Genomic DNA, 19,234 nt, shown 5'->3' with positions numbered 1-19,234 from the left:
AAATTAATAATATTTTCAGTAATGACTGATGGTATTTCCTCTCCATCCAACATTTGTCAAGGACAGTGAACATTTTTTATTTATATCCAGTCCATTTAGTAGTGTTCAGAATTTCCAACAGAATGTAAGCTAACTGGAAAGACATCTGAAATTGTATTTTACTTTTATAATTTCAACTTTTACTTTCGATTCAGGGCGTACATGTGCAACTTTGTGTCACAGGTATATTGCTTGATGCTGAGGTTTAGGCTACGACTGATCTTGTCACCCAGGTAGTCAGTATAGTACTCAGCAGTTAGTTTTTCAACTTTTGCCTGCCCCATCCTTTCCCTTCTAGTAGTCCCCAGTGTCTATTTTTGCCATCTTTTTGTCCATGTGTATGTACCCAGTGTTTAGCTCCCACTTATAGGTTAGGACATGCAGTATTTGGTTTTCTGTTCCTGCATTAATTCTCTTAGGATAATGGCCTCAGGCTGCATACATGTTGTTGCAAAGGACATGATTTCATTCTTTTTTCATGGGTACATAGTATTCCATGGTACATATGTACCATATTTGCTTTATCGAATCTACTGTTGATGGGCACATAGGTTGATCCTGTGTCTTTGCTATTGTAAATCATTCTGTGATGAACATTCAAGTGCATGTGTCTTTTTAGTAGAACAATTTATTTTCTTATGGATATATACCCAGTAATGGGATAGCTGGGTAAAATGGTAGTCCTGTTTTAAGTTCTTTGAGAAATCCCCAAACTGCTTTCCTCAGTGGCTGAACTAATTTACATTCCCACCAGCAGTGTATGAGTGTTCCCTTTTCTCTGCAGCATCAGCAGCATCAGTTTTTTGACTTTTTTTTTTTTTTAGACAGAGTTTTGCTGTTGTCACCCAGGCTGGAGTACAAGGGCATGACCTCTGCTCAATGCAACCTTTACCTCCTGGGTTCAAGCAATTCTCTAGCTTCAGCCTTCCAAGTTGCTGGGATTATAGGCACCTGCCACCACAGCCAGCTAATTTTTGTTATTTTTAGTAGAGACAGGTTTTCACCATGTTGGCCAGGCTGGTCTGGAACTCCTGACCTCAAGTGATCTACTTGCCTGGGCCTCCCAAAGTGCTGGGATTATAGGCATAATCCACTGCTCCTGGCCTTAACTTTTTAATATTAATCACAGCCATTCTGAGTGGTGTGAGATGGTATCTCATTATGGTTTTGATTTGCATTTCTGATGATTGTTGATGTCAAGCATTTTTGCATGAGTTTGGCTATTTATGTGAAGAAATTTTTTCTTTTAAGTGGGTGAATATTTGTTTTCCTTTGGATTTCCCCTTGCAAGCAACTGTCTACTGAAAGATCTTGGTTTTAAAGTACAGGTTCCAGGAAAACTCAAGTGCTTCCCTTCAAAATTGTTAGAGACTTTGAAATTCTACCAAGTATTCAGTGTGGTTAAGTGATTTCATATTTTTAACTACTATCTATATTTTGAGAAAAAACTTACACTTGTGTCTTCAAAACTTTAAATATACACACAGAATATCTTCAAATTATTGGATTTGTCAACAAATGTAACATGCAGGTAGGACATTTCTGACTTTAGAATCATTGGGACATAGAATTTTAGACCTAGACAGACCCTGGAGACCAATGGTACCACTTCATTTCTCCTTTCTGATAGTAGGTAGTACAGAACTAGAACCTCAGCTTTCTGCAGACTTCATTGTTCTTTCCCTCAGCATAGAGCTTCTGCTTTTAGTATAAGAAAGATGTCTGTTCAGCATGTACCAATAGAAAATATAGCAAAAGGAAAAACAGGTTGGACTCTAGATCTCTATTTGGCTTTCTGTCCTTTATGAATCTTCCTATATAAAGGACCTTTATTGCCTCACTTCATTCTGGATGCATATTTATTCACTGTAAGAAGGAAGAGAAGGCAAGATCTCAGCTATTTGCATTTAGTCCTTTCTGAGTTTAATCTCTCTGTAAGCCTATCATTTTCTGAAAGAAAGTAGCTGACCCAGCTGGGCACAGTGGCTCACACCTGTAATCTCAGCACTTTGGGAGGCAGTGGAGGGCAGATCACTTGAGCCCAGGAGTTTGAGACCAGCCTGGGCAACACGTCAAGACTTGGTCTCTACAAAAAAAGAAAAAAATAAATAAGCTAGGTGTGGTGGTGCACACCTGTAGTCTACTTTGGAGGCTGAGGTAGGAGGATCACCTGAGCCCAGGGAGGTCGAGGCTGCAGTGAGCTGTGACTGCAACAGAGTGAGACCCTGTCTCAAAACAAAACAAAACCAAAAAAAGGAGCTGACCTTTTTAAGTCACAGGAATGACTTCCAAGCACCATTCTGAAGATCACATTTTCTGGTTCTTAGTTTGTGTGTAAACACCCCAGACAGGGTAAGTTTTTTCTACAACTGTGCATAGAGAAGATGATGTAGATATATAGGAAGCGAGAGAGGGAGATGTAGCTATGAAAATGTTTGTCTTGTCTTTTATATTCTAAGCCCTTTCAGAAAACTGATGAAAAAAGTCTTTTATCTTTCTTATAGAACACAGTGCCTGGTACCTACTTACAGCATGTTTTCATCATGAGAATTATGATTGCTAATCCCTAGGTTCTTTTTTACACTCACGTCATCAGTTTTATACTAGAGGTGAGTTTTTGGATGACCTTGCTTCCAAAATTTACCCAAGGAAACAAAAAACCCACAGTCCATTCATCTAAAAACCAATGATTATGCTTACAGTCTTCGAGGTATGAAAAGATGAAGACTCTGCCCTTCAATGTTCTTACAAGCTAATACAAAATATTCAGTATTTTCTATATGTACAAAATTATGGAGTTTCTATGAATAGCCTTCATAGTCCATAAGGTATCTCAGGAGGGGAAGAGTAAGAAAACCAACTTGCACAGAACAGAGGGCTCCTATTAGAGCCACAGTGAAACAAAAGTGGAATAGACAAGGGCGCTCCGTTCGAGGAAGGGCCATAACTGCCTGTCTGCATGAGAAGTTTAACCTGTCCTGCTCAGCCATAGAGAGCTGTGGGAGATTCTTAAACCTGGAAGTGACAAAAATAACTAGCAATGCTGTGCCAGAAGGACACACAGCAGGAAGTTGCTATAGCCAGAGAGGCTAGTTGAAAATTTCTGTCATCAAAACCTGTAGTGAATTCAGAGTCAACAAAATACAATTTCATTTATTCAGAGAATATGTAGTATGCACCTTATTTGGGCCAGACCCTGTGTTAAGAATTGAGAATTCCTCTATGTTCCTGCCTTCCAGAATACAAATATCAGTGGAAAGTTCCGGGTAAGTGTTTGTGTATGAAAAGGCGGGCAATATTTAATGTAAGAAATGGAAGAGAAAAATTGGGAAACAAATTTAGCTTAAAAGATGTAATAGTATGCTTACATCACTCAAAATCAGAGATAAGGTATTAATATCATAATGGTATATCCTTAGGTTGGCAGAAATTGTAAGTGGTTGGCAACAGCAGGTGTTAGCAAAAATGTAAAGCAACAGGGACCCTAATAATTGCCCGTCTGAGTGTATGTTAGTAAAACTGCTTTGAAGAACAATCTGACAAAAACGAGTAAAGCTGAAAGAATATATTCTTTGACCAAAATAAAAACTACCTATATATTTATCAACAGGAAAAGAGGAAAAAACTAATTAGTAATGCAAGTGAATGAACGGGAATTGTATTAATGTGGATGAATCCTTCAAATATAATGTTGAGTAAAAAAAGCAAACTTTAGAAAAATCTGTGAAATATCTTTTATCCAAAATATGCATTCAAGTCAAAGCTGTGTATTAATTTTACAAAGAAATGCTTGAGAATAAAAAGCATGTGATTTAGGATAGCAGTCACTTCCGGGAGTCTATGGGAATGAGATTGAGAATGGTATGGAGAGGCTTCAAGTTTATAGGTCATTTTTAAGTTTCCTGTGCTACGTAGCAAATCATAGGAGTTCACTGTGTTCTTTATATATTTTTGTATATCTTTAATAATTTTTAAAAACCTAACTTATAATAAGCACGTCATGGACCCATGACCGTAGTCTAATGTTGAGAAGCTGGCTGGTAGCACACTTTTTCAGGTAATTTCTGCCCTGCACAACAAACCTCCTTATTATTTAAAGAAAGTGGCTTTTTACTGGACACTGAAATTTCCAAGGAAGAATTACAGCTAGCAAGAACGGCCACCATGGAATATAATGATGCTTTTTAATTTATGATTATATTGGGGAAGTGTCTTAGGAATGGTCTACTTCTTGATCACATCCATATAATCAAGAACACCTAGGTGACATAGTCACTTTGGTAATGCTAGCTGGTGTTCTGTCTGAACTGGCAAAGATGTTGCTAAATCTATTTAAGGACCTAACATAGGTCCAGTTTTTCTACTTTCTGACAAAATACTGGTGATGAATGGGACTGAGGCTTTCCTAGGGTTCTTCAGGGTCTCTAGAGATAGGGCTTTTACTATCAAGAAATGCTCTTCCCCGCCCCACTAGCATACAGAACCATTAAAAAATCCAGGCCTGAATTTTACATTAGTTGTCTCCTGGCTGCCTGTCTGAGCTGCCAGTGTCCTTCTAAACAACATGGCCCTGTTGTCTTCTGGGTGGTGTTTCTCTCCAAGAGCAGACTTTCTCATTAGTTTGTGAAATAGCCTGCTGGACTAACTGAATTCTCAGCTGAAATTCCCAGCCCTGGTGAGTCATGCTGACGATCCTACTGAAGCCAGTCTGGGCTGCTTTCTCGTGGGTCTGGCCACAGAAGAATCAAGAGCTGAACATGTGGACCTGCATTTAGATGCATACAGTGGACTGATGGCTACTTGATCAGCGGAGGGTTTATTGGGATGCTGTTTTTTAATTATAAATCATTGAAATCCACCCCAGAATTATGACTGAAAACAGGAGCCTAGAGTTCTAATAAAATTGAAATTTCTATGTTTTTCTGTGAGGGAAACAAGGCAAGGATTTTAGAGTCATTCCATACACACTAAATAAATCATGTTCCCTCGCTCTGGGGCAGAGGGACCCAGCACTTCCTGTGCTAGCCCAGCTGATGGACCTCCATAAAATCTTAGCAGGCACTTAGGTCCCAGCAGGAGCTCTGCTGGGATGAAATCACGTAGTGCCTGAGGACAGCACCCCCCTCCCTATTCCCATGGCAACCATCAATCTCACAGGAACAGAAGACATGCCTTAAGTTTGAGATTTCTTTCAGAATGCCCTCTGGGCTGGAAATGTCTTATTAAATTTCAAAGATTCAAGTACTGAGACCCAAGGGAGGTAGTTTGCTCTTCTGTTGTGCTGGGGTAGGGAAGTGAGCCACTTTCTCTTTATTGGGAAACCTTGCCCAATTGGTGGAAGTTGTAGGTTGGTATATTTTGCTCAAAATAGACTTCTCCATATAAAACGCTCTGCTCAGTAAAGGAGTGACCTATCTTGGAAATTCAAGCATTTTCTGACATTATAATAATTCAAGCAGAGGACAGATGTCTATTAGTCAAAGATGAAAAAAAATTGACTGAGGTTCCCAACAACAGTAATATTATGTCTGGATCCCCCCACAAAGCCTGCGTTAAATCCAGTGGGTCCATGACATACGTTAGTGTCCACTCACATTGACCAATCTCCAGAAGGAAAAAGCTGGATATATGGGAAATTTAAGGATTTAAAGAGACCATACAGGATGAATTTTAAAAGCAGGGTACATGGGAGGACTCCCTGTGGACTCTGGTTTTGTCTTTGCCACTAGGTGGCTGAGTAACCTTGAACCAGTTATGTGAATGACCACGTCTAGCGTTGCTCACTGTGTAAAATGAGGAGACTAAGACATATGTTTTCAAACATCCTTTTCTACTCTCAGAATCTCAAACTCAGATCCTTGACAAGGGAAGGGAGGGAGGGAAATGAGCTATAGAGCCATGTTATGACAGGAAATTCAGCACTACTAGTTTGTGAAGATAGGCCTCAACGAAAAAGGGTATTCAATAGATGTAAATATTAATCAAAATGATGGGTTTCTTCACACAAAAAGGAGGAATGTGGTGACAACTCTATAGCTTTTAAAATTTGGATTTTCCTAAACAAAAAAACAAAAAAACAAAAATAGCATGCCAGGCAGTTCTGTCTTCTCTCTTTCTTTGTGTTCTTGACAGAAACCTAACCATTTCTGGAGAGACGTGAGATACAGGTAGATAAGTGAGTAACTGTCGGTTGATGAAAATCTTCCCCATCTTTCTTATAAACTGCATAACAGATTAGGACGTGAGGTCCTGAGAAGAGCTCATCCTTCTGTTAATTCTGATATCATATTCTCATGTCTTAATGTTCCATTTTACAACACAAGAGCAGAGAATGCTGATTCCAGGTAGAATAGGGCCAGGACACCTGGTGTGAGATATAGCTTATCAAACCCTCTTTCAGGGGAAGTACCTTTCATAATTTTCTCCAAAGAGCAAAGGACTGCCTTTGAGATCCTAGTTCATAAGTCTAGCAGGGTCATGTTTAGTAATTTTAATAAACTCATGAAAAAGGAATTGTACAATCTTAAAATAATAAAATGTTTTCAGTGTCCCGAAATCCCAGGCGTCCTCTAGGTTCAGAAATGTTCACATTCTGGTTACATGGGATAAGCATGAAATTAACTTCATTTCATATTATAAAAACCTATGATAAAGCATATTTGACGAATACAAGTTTTATGTTTCTAGTACCTTCAATACATTTTGACTTTATTGAACCTAATACCATATGTGATATCTGGAATAGGAAATTGAGCTGATTCAGTACTGCCATTTATATTTTATAATTAGGAATGGAGTGTAATATATGGACATTTGTGCGCTCTTTTTTTCTTTTAAGAGCCTATTTTTGAGCCAAACAAAACCTTCAATTAGTACAGATTTGAGTTAAGTCAGCAGCTTGTATGTAGCTAAGGAGGAAGAACTCCCTGTCAAATGCCATTTCTTAATTTAACAAACATGAAATGTTTCTCCCTGTAGTGGTGATCTCTGGGATTTCCTGGTACTTACATTTCACCTCAGAGAATTCCCATGTCTTCTACAAAAATGAGTTTACCTTTAGTATTTCCAATATGATCAGTCTTCTCTCTGCAAATAGCTTTAGAAATTTAAGTTTCTTCCAACAGATTTATCTTTGAAAACATTGGAAAAGACATGTAAATCACTGAGCAACAAACAGATATTATTTGTCATTTGTATTAATCTTATTAGAAGAAATATCATAGGAAAACTCTATAAAAATTATTTAATGCAGAAACAAGTTTACTACTATAAGTATTTTTCTTTGTAAACCTACAGAGCTTCACTCTGTATGTTTATCTTCAGGATACCTTTTGTTTTTCCTCTCTTTCATTTTCTAATATTTTCTTTTGGGTAGTTGTGAAGACATTTTTCCTTGCATCTTTGCTTCCTTTATAGACTCTCTTCATCTTTAGGAAATGTGGGAAATTCCATTTGCTGAAGATTGGTCTCCAGCAAGGAGAATACAAAGAGAACGCTCTTCACATTTCTAGAGGGATTAAAGTGGGTTATTCTTTAACGCTGAAAGAATCCTTTTATAGGTCATCAGAAAAAAACAAAACAAGCAAGCACTGAAATTTATTACCCTGGGAGCCAATGTAGGTTTCCCGGACTCAGAAAGTTTAAAAAAAAAAAATGTATTTTGAAATAAACCCCAGTTTCTCTAATCTACTCACTCACCCTCCAAGTATCCTTTGGGTTTCTCAGTTTATAAGCACCTGGTGCCTTCATGCTCTCTCTTTTAAGCCTCAATAAAAAACTAAAATTATATTTTGGATACATCCTAGGATAGAAATGATAATAACATAAAGCATTTGCGCGCAGAATGCTGCTGTGGTTTTAAAGTTTGTGTCCCTCCAAAATTCATGTTGAAGCTTAATCTCCAATACAATAGTATTAAGAGGTAAGGCCTTTAGGAGGTCATTGGTCTTGAGGGCTCCTGCTTTGTGAATGGGATTCAGGCCTGTATAAAAGAGGCTTCATACAGTGCTGGGCCCTTTTTGACCTTCCTCCCTTCTGCTAAGTGAGAACACTGTGTTCATCCCCTAAGGAGGGTGTGACAAGGCAGCATCTTGAAGCAGAGAGCTCTCACCAGACCTGAACTGGCCAGCACTTTGATCTTGCACTTCCCAGCTTCCACAACTGTGAGAAATAGAGTTCTATAGTTTTTAATTTGCCCAATCTGTGGTGTTGGAAATGGGTTTATAACATCTGGAAAAATCCACACTGAGACAATGGATTACTCAGCAAGGGTAGTTTACTCCCTGCAAGAAGGGTGCAACTCGCCAGCAGTCTTGCCATGAGAGCACACCTGAACAAGTGAGAGAGGGACATTTAAAACTTTCATAAACTGACACAATTGCCCTACTGCTGTGTCCAGTTTTCATTGGCCGAAACGGGACCCCACATTCTATGCTTGACCCGATTGGCTAAAATCTTGGAAATTTTCTAAAAGAGCAAAGTCAGAGGAGAACAAAAGAAACGAGGAAGTAACTTCAGGAATACTTAGAGAAGTGATAACATTTCCAAATAAGGAAGGGGCTAAACTAAGACCTAAGACTTGCCTGGGCTTGTCCAGGCATGTCAGGGCAAATATCTAGATTAAAGTGTAAGAATGAAGAACACAGGATGCACTTATTTCTTTATTATGACTAACAGCTACTTTAAGATTATTAGGAAAAACTTTAAAGTAAATTAACCTTTGAAGAAACTGTTATTTTTTCATTATGAACTAGGAGGAAAGCTTTGAAGATGAACCTTTTATTTATTCTCATGTTCTACGTGTGGTATTCTCTTATAACAGCACAAATGAACTAAGATAAAGGCCATTTGTATTTAATAGGAAAAAAAAAAGTTTGGAGTTGAAGGAATAACTTTTTCTGAGACTATTGAGTACAGCCATGGGGGGGGGCAATTTGTCAGAGATTTAAGCCTTCTCATTTCACTCTCTGCTGCCATAAAACTACCTATGCTTGGGTCAACCCAAAGCTGGACTTCTTTTTACCATAGAGACAAGATTCATGGTCTGACCAGTTACTATAACACACAGATTTTATCAAGGTAGGAGGGAGTGAGAAGTTGAGAAAAAGAGCCTTTGAGCGGACATGGAGAGGGCCTATTGGTTTAGCAAGATTCAAAATACTTTCCAGAGAAGACTTTAACGATACACAGTTTAGATTGTGCGTCCCCATCCTATGGAATATCTCTGACTTCCTTTAGTGTGATCCTGTCATGGTCTATAAAATCTACCTTAAAATTAATTTTTGAAGAAATGGGATGGCCTCACCACCATCTGCTTCTCACATTCCTGTGCATTTGGAGCTGGAAGCCCCTGGAGTGCTGAGCCTGGAATGCCAGGGCTCATATTAACAATTTCATGGGGTTAACAACTGTGACTTTCTGCCTTCGTTACCTTCATGCTGCATTTATTATTGCCCTAATGGTTCTGTTAATTGAGGAATAGGGTGAGACTAAGCACAATGCCAACAAGAGACAAAGGACAGAAACTTGTGTTTTCTAGAAAGTAACAGAGCAGGGAAATCTTTTGGTTCTTTGGTGGTTCCTGGAGGAAATTATTTTCTGTACCTCAGCTAGTTGTCAAGTCCCAAGCAAATGGGAAGATCAGATATTTAGCCCTGTCCTGGTCTTAGCTAATTTGGTGTGCTCTGTGGTTGCTGATATGTAACTGGCCAGAGGTTTAGAGGTAGAACTACCTCCTAAGCCCTGCTTTCAGATGCAGATAACCAAGACACTGTCCTCTGTGGCTTTATGTCAAAAGGAGACCTCTACTAAAGAGGTTAAACCAGAGCTGACTAGTCACTTGGAGGAATAAGTAGGGAAAATAAATGCTTATCACTTTTTACCTCAGAGAGAAGAGGCCAAGAGCAATCGCTTTGTGTAATTAAGAGAAGTAGGCCCAGTAAAAGACCAGGTTGCTTTGGAGTGGTTAACCTCAGGGAGCAAGAAAATTCTACAGCAGTCCAAGAAAATAAGATGAAAGCAGCACACGGGTGCTCCCTAACATGACCGAGGTTTCTGTCAATTTGAGCAGCATTCCTAGAATCCCCCAGCACTACTTCCTAATTTGACCTTTCGTGATTTGAGGCCTTAAACCACAAAACCAAACTACAAACCTATAAAACTTTGGCACAAGAGGGTGGACTCAGGAGGATTTTTATCCGTAAGCCTATATTTTCTGGCTTTTGCTGGCTTATGTGTTATCCTTAAAATATCTGAAAGACATTTTTGATCATTTGTGATTTACTCTGAAGGTCTCGGGCTAAACCGGCAGAAATTGCTCTTTTGGGGATCATTTCACACAATGGAGTCTAGAAAATTGGGAATCCCTTAAGTTAGTAAAATGAAAGGTCCGAAAGCCGTGGATCTTGGGATTTTCTGATGTCTTATGGAGACCGTGCAGACTGGTATAAAAACCCAAATTATTATTACATATATGAAGTGCAAGTGTGAATCTGTACTCAAATCTTACCCAGACTTTTCAAATAATTATCAAATGTACAGCTTTCCTATTCATAAGGGTGTAGGTTTGTCACGCTTAGTCCATAAGACCCTTCTTTGTAATTCTTGTACTCGGTTTTTATTTTCTTCTCTGAACTCCTATAGTATGAACACTGGTCTATAATCAGCAAATATTTGCTGCTAGAAGCAGAGTCACTCCAGCTATTTTAAGCAGAAAGGGATCTAATACAGAGATTTGGATGCTCATAGCATTGTTGGAAGGGTTACCAGAATGAGCTTTAGGCTGAGTATCTAGGAGTACCGTGAATCAGAGCTCCTAACCAGCCTATCAGAGGGAAAACCTACCCTTCCTACATTCCAAACAAAGAATGGGGATTTCTAGGATCAATATATAAAATTTTTTTTGAGACAGGATCATGCTCTGTTGCCCAGGTTGGAGTGCAGCAATGCCATCATAGTTCATGGCACCACCACACTCCAATTAGATTCTTCCAATTGGATGCACAGTATGAGTGCTGGAAGAATCCCATTTTATGAGATTTGACAGAAGTGAGAGAAAAACCTTCTGACTACTCCTACTCTTGTTTTTGCCGGCAAGCCAGATTGTGGAGATGGGTTTTTCTATGACTACATCGTAGCCTCCTCACTAATTCTTTGGTTGTGGACAAGTAGTGGCAGACACAGTAGCAATGGCTTTTAAAAAATCTGAATGACAGGTGTCTAGATAACTATTGAGCCTAGGGCGAGTGCAGTGGCTGATGCCTGTGATACCAGTGCTTTGGGAGGCCATGGTGGGAGAGCTGCTTGAGGCCAGGAGCTTGAGATCAGCCTAATCAACATAGCAAGGCCCCATATCTACTGCAAGTAATAAAAAATTAGTCAGGCTTGGCATGAGTATGTAGTCCCTGCTACTCAGGAGGCTGAAGTAGGAGGTTGTTTGAGCCTAGGACATCAAGTCTGCAGTGAACTACAGTGGGACCACTGCACTCCAGCCTGGGCAACAGAGTGAGATCCTATTTAAAAAAAAAAAAGATATTGAATGACTTCCCTCCTTAGTAGGTAGAGTGTATTTCTAGCATAGTCTTTTTGTTTTATTTGTTTGTTTTTATTGCCCAAAGATCTCGAGGTAACTTGAGGTCATTATGAACATTTATGATCACCATACAGAAAGAATGATAGAGGAGGCAATTGAAGGTAAATTATGTCCAGTCTAATGTGTGGTGACTCCAAGTTGTGGCTATTTTAGGAAAAATACATTGATCTGAATCATTTTACCATGTGTATATATATATGTGTGTGTGTGTGTGTGTGTTTGTGTGTGTGTGTGTATATATATATATATATATATATTTTTTTTTTTTACTAGAGGCTGAATGCAAGAAAAAGCCTGGGTATTTCAGCATTATAATAATTCTGGCTAAACTTAAACTTGACAACTTAATATAACTATAGTGTACAAACTACTATCGATGTACTAAACATTTTTATGTAGCAAAATTTTCCCGAAAATTATTTCTTGCAGAGATAAGTAGATTTTCCATGGTGGTTGTTGGAAGAAGTTCATAAAATAAAAAGTCAGAGCTATAGAAAAATCTTAAGGATTTTTTATTTTATGTTTTATTTTATTTTATTTTAAGGAGTTTTTATTTTATGTCAAGGAATATTTAATTGAGAGGGATTCTTAGAGATTATCCAAACAGGAATGGCAGAGAGATACTGTGACTTGCCTCGGGTCACACACCTGGTACGTGGAAAGGCCTGTGTCTTCTGATTAGCTCACTATTCTCTTCACCACTCAACAGGTCAGGTGCCTTTTTTTAAAAAAATAGAATTGAGTTTTCATTCATTGAAAAAGAAAAATGGCTAAAATCTACATTCATGTAATAACCTTTGGAGGACTTAAGAATCTCCAACTTCATTGCCAGGTATATGAAAAAGCTTGACTTCTGTTCTTGACATACTGAGCCAAACAAATACACATACATTTATGTACACATACAGACTACTATCTGGTTGAAGTGGTGATTTCAATATAGTTATTAATAAAGGTGATGGTAATAACAGAAGACTCTCAGATTTCCTTTAGCTGTTCAGTTCTTTGAATTCTCATCTATTTCTGTGATGATATACTCAAAACATCAGTACCCTCATCCACATGCTGGCTTTCTTAACTTTTACCTTGACTTAAAAGTTGGGATCATTATGTGTATGGTTCAGTTCAGTGTATGGTGATATAAGTCTTCTAAGAAGGTTATCAGCATTGCCCACTCTGATGCAGGAATTGAGAAAATGAGTGTCTTAGATATCATGAATTGGTAGTAACTGTTATGCTGGCATGACGAATTGTTTCCAGGAATTGAAATATGATAGACTTGGTTGTTCTGGGAAGAAGGAACACACAGCCTACCAGGGAGGGTTACGGGGGAGGTGGGGATAAAATAGCAGACGCGTTAGTTAGTAGGACACTTCCCAGGACCAGCAGAATGAGATACTCTATTATTATATTTCTAGTTGCTAGTGGGGTTTTAAATTTTATTTTTATTGAATTTAGCAGTTGTTCTTACCTGCAAAGAGTGTTCATATGGATCAATAAAGAAGAGAACAATAATCAGATGATCCCATAACCTATAGGAAAGCAGTGCCCCCCAAATGCCTTCTCTGCTCTCTCTCAGCATGATGTCTAAAGTAATGAGTGTTAGCAGCATAATAGGGTCATCCCTTCTCTTAGGAGAAAATCTGATAGCAAATATATATTATCAGGCACTCTGCTTACTAACCAGTATAAGCAAAATTCACTAAGAAAATCACAATTATTTAGCCTTTATCAATTCAAGCTGGTTTCCAGGACTCAAAAAACTAATAGTAATAAGTATAATAGTAATAAGGAAAGAAACTAACAATCCCTTTTGAATAACTTATTAAGTGTAGTCTCTTGGTTAGTGTTAACTCTTACAGCTAAACACACATAACCCCTTCATTAAAGAGACAAATGATGGCTTCCAAGGAGAAAATTGAAATTCATAAAATATTTACTGGTAAGAACAAGAAAAGAAGAAAACTGACCTTAACCATTAACCAGGAAGTTTCCTAGGGAAAAATACCTTAAATAGATAAATAGTGTGAAAATGGGGTGTATTTGGGTTTTCATAAAGGAAAGGCTATTTTTTTAAAAAATTGTTGAGCTACTCAGGAGGCTGAAATGGATCACTTGAGCTCTAGAGTTTGGGACCAAGCCTGGGTAACATAACAAGACCCTGTTTCTAATTCTAAAAAAATGTATTGTACACTAAAATGGAATTTTTTAAAAACCACTTCCTGGGGAGGAGAAGCAAGCATCATGGAAATACAGAAACTAGATCATCAGCTAATATCAATTGAGCACTTATTATTTTAAGAATTTTACATTTATTTTAACCAATCTTTATACCAAATCTATGAGATAGGTACTCAAAATAATAAAATACAATATGTTTTTATTATTTATAATTTTCTGAGCATTAATTACTTTAGATCAATATTTTCTTTGAGCACTCATTATGACCTGAGAAATAGGTACTAACATTATCCTTATAGAAGAGGAAACAAAGCACAGAGATCTCAAACACACTGTCCAAAGTATCTCACCACGATGTAGATGTGTCAGGATTTGAACCCAGGCAGTCTGAATTCAGAGGTGACACTAAGCCATACTGCCATTATTTAGGTGGACCCTATTAAGTCTGTGATGGGTTTTTAATTTTTTCCTTTTCTAAAACAGAGATTTATGGTATCTTCATTCATTTCTTCAACAAACTGATATTTATTGAGGGCCAGTATGGTCAGGTCCTGCTCTAGGGCCTGGAAAACCTCAGTGACTACAACTGACTGTTCTTTACTCTTACAGAGTCACCATTCTAGTTGTCTCTTTGATACAGTTTGGATGTTTCTCCCTTCCGAATCTTATGTTGACGTGTAATCACCAGTGTTGGAGAATGGGCCGGGTGGGAGGTGATCGGATCATAAAAGTGGATCCCTCATGAATAACTTAGCGCCATCCCCTTGGTGATGAGTTCAAGTTGAGAGCTGGCCCCTCCTCTTACTCCCTGACTTCTGCTCTCTCTCTTTTTCCTGCTTTCACTAGGTGATGTGCTTGCTCCCCCTTCCCTTTCCACCATGATTGTAAGCAACTGAGGTCATCACCAGAAGCAGATGCCAAAGCCATGCTTGCATAGCCTGTAACATCATGAGGCAGTTAAACCTCTTTTTTTAATAAATTGCCCAGCCTCAAGTATTTCCTGATGGCAACACAAAAATGACCCAACACAGGCCTCATCTGAGCAATGACTTGAATGCAAGTGGTACGATTTGTGTAATAGAAATTCTGAATCCAAGAAAGAGTGGTCAGGTGAAGGACAGTTAATCAAAGTTCTAAGATAGAAGTACATGTTTCAGAAAATTCCAGGTGGAAAGGACAGCTTAAGCAAAGGCTCCAGGGTAGGATCATGTTGGGCATGTCTGAGAAAGACAAGGAGGACAAACGGCTGGAGCAGAGAAGCAGAGGGTCAGGATAGTGAAATGGTTTGGTTGTGTCCCCACCCAAATCTCATCTTGAATTATAATGCCCCTAATCCCCACATGTTGAGGGAGGGACCCAGTGGGAGGTGATTGGATCATGGAGGCAGATTTACCATTATTCTTCTCATAATAGTGAGTGAATTCTCACAAAATCTGATGGTTTTATAAGCATCTTGCATTTGCCCCGCTTGCCCTTCTCCCTCCTGCTACCATGATTGTAGGTTTCCTGAGGCCTATCCAGTCATGTGGAACTGTGAGTCAATTAAACGTCTTTCTTTTATAAATTAGCCAGTCTCAGGTAGTATCTTTACAGCAGTGAGAACAGAGCAATACAGATGGTCACAGGGCCTAGACCTTATAAGACCCACAGTAAGCACACTGGTTTTCACTTTGAGTAAAATGGGAAGCTGTTGCAGGGTTTTGAACTGAAAAATGACATAATCTGACTATTTTTTTTTTTTAAAGAAATCAGTCTGCTGAATTGTGAATAGACTGTAGGTGGGCAAGAATAAAAGTAACAAATTCCTGATAAACTGATACGGGGAAGGTTAATGTGGACCAGGGACAGAGCTGAAAGATCAAGAACTCAAGTTTGGATACATTGAGTTCAGCACATAAATGAAGCTGAAACCCATATGGTTAATAAGCTAGTGGACGTAGCTGGAGAGAAGGCCTAAGGACTGGCTTTGGACAGTCTAACTTTAACAGGAGGAACCAGCGAAGGAAGCTAAGAAGGAGCAAACAAGTGAGGCAAGAGAACATAAATTGATGTTCTGCAAGGCAAGTAAAAAGCATATCTCAGAGTATTTTTTTAAATTAAACCTTTAGTAAACAGGCCTTATTTTCACCACTCAGTTGCTTGTCATTTGTATCAGACAGCTATTGGTGCTTCTGTGGCTGAGCTCACTCATGAGCCTGCTGTTGTTAAACCAGGCTAGGAACCATTTGCCCAGTGCAGCAAAGCCAAACACTGACATTGGGAATATAGCAAAAGAAAGGGAGACATTTACTACAGGCACCAAGCAATGAAAATCCGGCAGCCTAACACTCATGACCCAAACTTCCAGATGGCTGATAGACAAGGGTTTTTCAAAGTGGAGAGGCTGAGGTTATAGGCAAAGTCATGAATGAAAACATGGAAGCTATATATTGGTTCAAACTTAAAAGGCAGGATATCTCCAAGTGGGAGCCTACAGGTAATAAATGGATTCAAAGATTTTCTGACATGTGATTGGTTAAGGAGGCAAAGCTTTGTCTGAAAGTTTGAGATCAGCAGAAAAGAATGTTAGCTCTGGCTCATGGACATGACCTCCTCCAAGCACCTCAGGAAGAAATTTAGAACAAAGAATGGCATGCAGAATTCAGTCCTCAGTTTCCCCTTATCTGAGGCCTCTGTGCCCACAGGCCTATTTGGTGGTGGGTGGGGGTGTTGGGTTTCTAAAAACACAACTCAAGGACACATGTTAAGATGTTATCTTTAGTTTCTACAGGGAACAAAACATCCCATGATTTTAGCTTCCTTCCTTCTTGGCTATTGTTTTAAATTACTATTACTTTCTTGTTTAGCAAGTTGTTCACAAGATCAGTCTGTATTCAAGATGTAGAAAGTACATTCAACTTTTCAGGGCTAGCTGAGTGCTTGTAATTTCTCTTGCAGGAACTCAAGGTTTTCTATTGTTTTCAGGTTCAGGGGGCCTTGCAGGGCCCTTAGAGGGGTTCCTGCTCAGTCTCACTGCAGCCAGCTGGAAGGTCAGCTGGGGGCTGGTTGGTCTAGGATGATCTAAGCTTGGCTGATTCAGCTCTCTCTGTTCCACATGGTATCTCATACTTCAGGGGACTAGCCCAGTCTTGTTCTCATAGCAGAAGGCAGGGGTTCAAGAGAGAACAAAAGAAAGGAATGAAAGGTACAGTCACCTAGAGTCCTAGGCTTGGAACTGGAACACTGTCACTATTGCTACTTTATATGGGGCAAAGCATGTCATAAGATCAGTCTGTATTCAAGATGTATTCAGGTACATTCAACTTTTTGATGAGATGAACTGCAAGTCACTGTGCATAGGTCATGGATATAGAGAGGGATAAAATTTGGAAATATTTTGCAATCACTTTTGACACCAGTTCTTACCACTCTTAAGCTCAGCCTCTATCAGGAGGCTCTCCTCAAAATTCCACAAGCCACACCTGTGATTGTGTTGCCCTCCCTATGTAGGTTGGTTTCCACATCTCCCATTACTTTGTAGACCTGCAGCTGAGCTCCTTCATCTTTTTTTCAAGCTATTTCTATTCATCCAAATCTCTCCCCTTTGAATGCCTACAGTGCCTGTAATTGGAACCATATATAATACATTAAAGTGCTTAACTAGGGGGTTGGCATATAACACACACGTAAAAAATGGTAGCTATCACCATTCTTTACCACATTACAAGTCATCTGAAACTTTACTCCAATGATTTTAGGCTGGAGTCTTGTCAGTCTCCCAAAGTGGGCCTTCAACCCCTTAATAAAAGGGAGATGTCATCTGTATTTTTGTGTTCTAATGGCAGCCAGCACAATGAGAAGCACATAGTGAGTTCTCAGTACAATTTTGTTAATTATTAAGTGTTGATTTAAAGTCTAAGGAGCTTTTTATGGTTGGGAAATTATCACGTAGTAAAAATGTCTTGAAGCTGTGTAAGTCCTGAGAAGGCTTAAAAAAAAAAAGTGTGCATCTTGTAGAAAACTCTATTACGAGTGGAAGGATTATTCTAAGAAAATTATTTGAATAATTTTTCACCTTTTCACAGCAATTTTGCTGTTTACTTGGAATTAAAGGAGTGAGCTTAGGAGTTCTGGAAGCCTGATGAAAGCAGATGTTCATCACTTTTAAGCACTGTACCTGTATTGTCAGCATTTAGCACTTTCCTTGAAACTTCAAAATAAATCCTGCTCTTGCTGGTAAGCTTGAAAGAGAGACAAGAAAATGCAGGCTCTCTCAAAATTGAAGTGAGAGGCTATGAAAGAAGAAAAAATAAACATACAAAAGAAGGAAAATGCCAGCAAGTATATTAAAAATTGCAATAATGTCAATACCTGACTGAGGTTATGTGTTCTGTGGCTCCTGTTTGAATCACAGACTTCATTACTTCAGTATCAGCTATCACAATATAGTAGATAAGAATTACTGAAATAGCGTTTGGGGGTGAGCAGGAGGATATCAGAAGTCAAATGAAGTATTCACTGAACCATTTCCATAGACCTAGATTATTTTGCCTCTTTATGAAATTAAATTCTCTATAAATAATATGTCTGTCATGGAGTTCAACACACTGTTTTCTCTTTAGAAGTCAAATAAAATCAAATTCAGAAAGCCTCCATAAAATAACAGTTAAATTTCTGATTTTTAACCATTTAATAATTGCTGTAAGCTTTGCATCAAGCAGAATCGGAGTTGCAAATATATGGGTATTAAATTTGTTCCTTATGGAACACATCTGGAATAAAATTGGAATGCAAAATACAGAAATTGGAACATTAGATGTGTCAAGGCATTTTTCATTTTTAAACATTTCCATAGGTTTCGATTTTCCACTGTATTTATTAAAAGCCTGGACATCTGTTCACTGTATGGGCATGCAATTGAGTTTACTGTTGCTGAACATGAGAGCTTTTTGGTTGAGATTTTAGAAAAGTTTAAGTTGCATAGACCACACCTGTAGATTTAGACTCTACAATAAAAAGTTATAGTGAGTTAAAACGGAACATGTACTTTGTGGCCAATTGATCAGTCTCCTTCCCTCCCTCCCCCAACCTGCTTTACCCACTTTGGATTCAGGAATTACATCCTGATACCAAGACATGATATACTTCAACAATTTTAGCTTTCTCCCTGTCTCCACCCTCTGTCTTTTCCAATTTATTCTGCTTATTGTCAAATTAATCTCCCTCAAGTAACAGATTCGTGTTAATTCATTGTTTTAAAATGTTCGATATTTTTCTTTTTTAAAAATTTCAATAGGTTTTTGGGGAAATGGGTGGTGTTTGGTTACATGAATAAATTCTTTCGTGGTGATTTCTGAGATTTTTGTACACCCATCACCCATGCAGTGTATACTATACACAATATGTAGTCTTTTTTTTTTTTTTTTTTTTTTTTTTTTTTTTTTT

At 38.5% G+C, this 19,234-nt stretch overlaps 1 long non-coding RNA gene across 1 annotated transcript in view; it reads left to right on the top strand.

Moving 5' to 3' along the window:
- Nucleotides 1–665: 665 nt before the first annotated feature.
- The window catches only part of LOC116558359, a 19,614-nt gene continuing 1,045 nt past the window's right edge, over nt 666–19,234 (top strand). The window contains exon 1 of the long non-coding RNA XR_004271968.1: nt 666–708. This is a non-coding gene — a long non-coding RNA (uncharacterized LOC116558359). The remainder of the gene's footprint in view (nt 709–19,234) is intronic.

The sequence above is a fragment of the Sapajus apella genome, unplaced genomic scaffold (genome assembly GCF_009761245.1).
Source record: "Sapajus apella isolate SASKATOON/1434 unplaced genomic scaffold, GSC_monkey_1.0 scaffold21, whole genome shotgun sequence".
NCBI lineage: Eukaryota > Metazoa > Chordata > Mammalia > Primates > Cebidae > Sapajus > Sapajus apella.
Note: the sequence above shows the minus strand (reverse complement) of the source record. Positions and strands in the feature narration are given on the sequence as shown.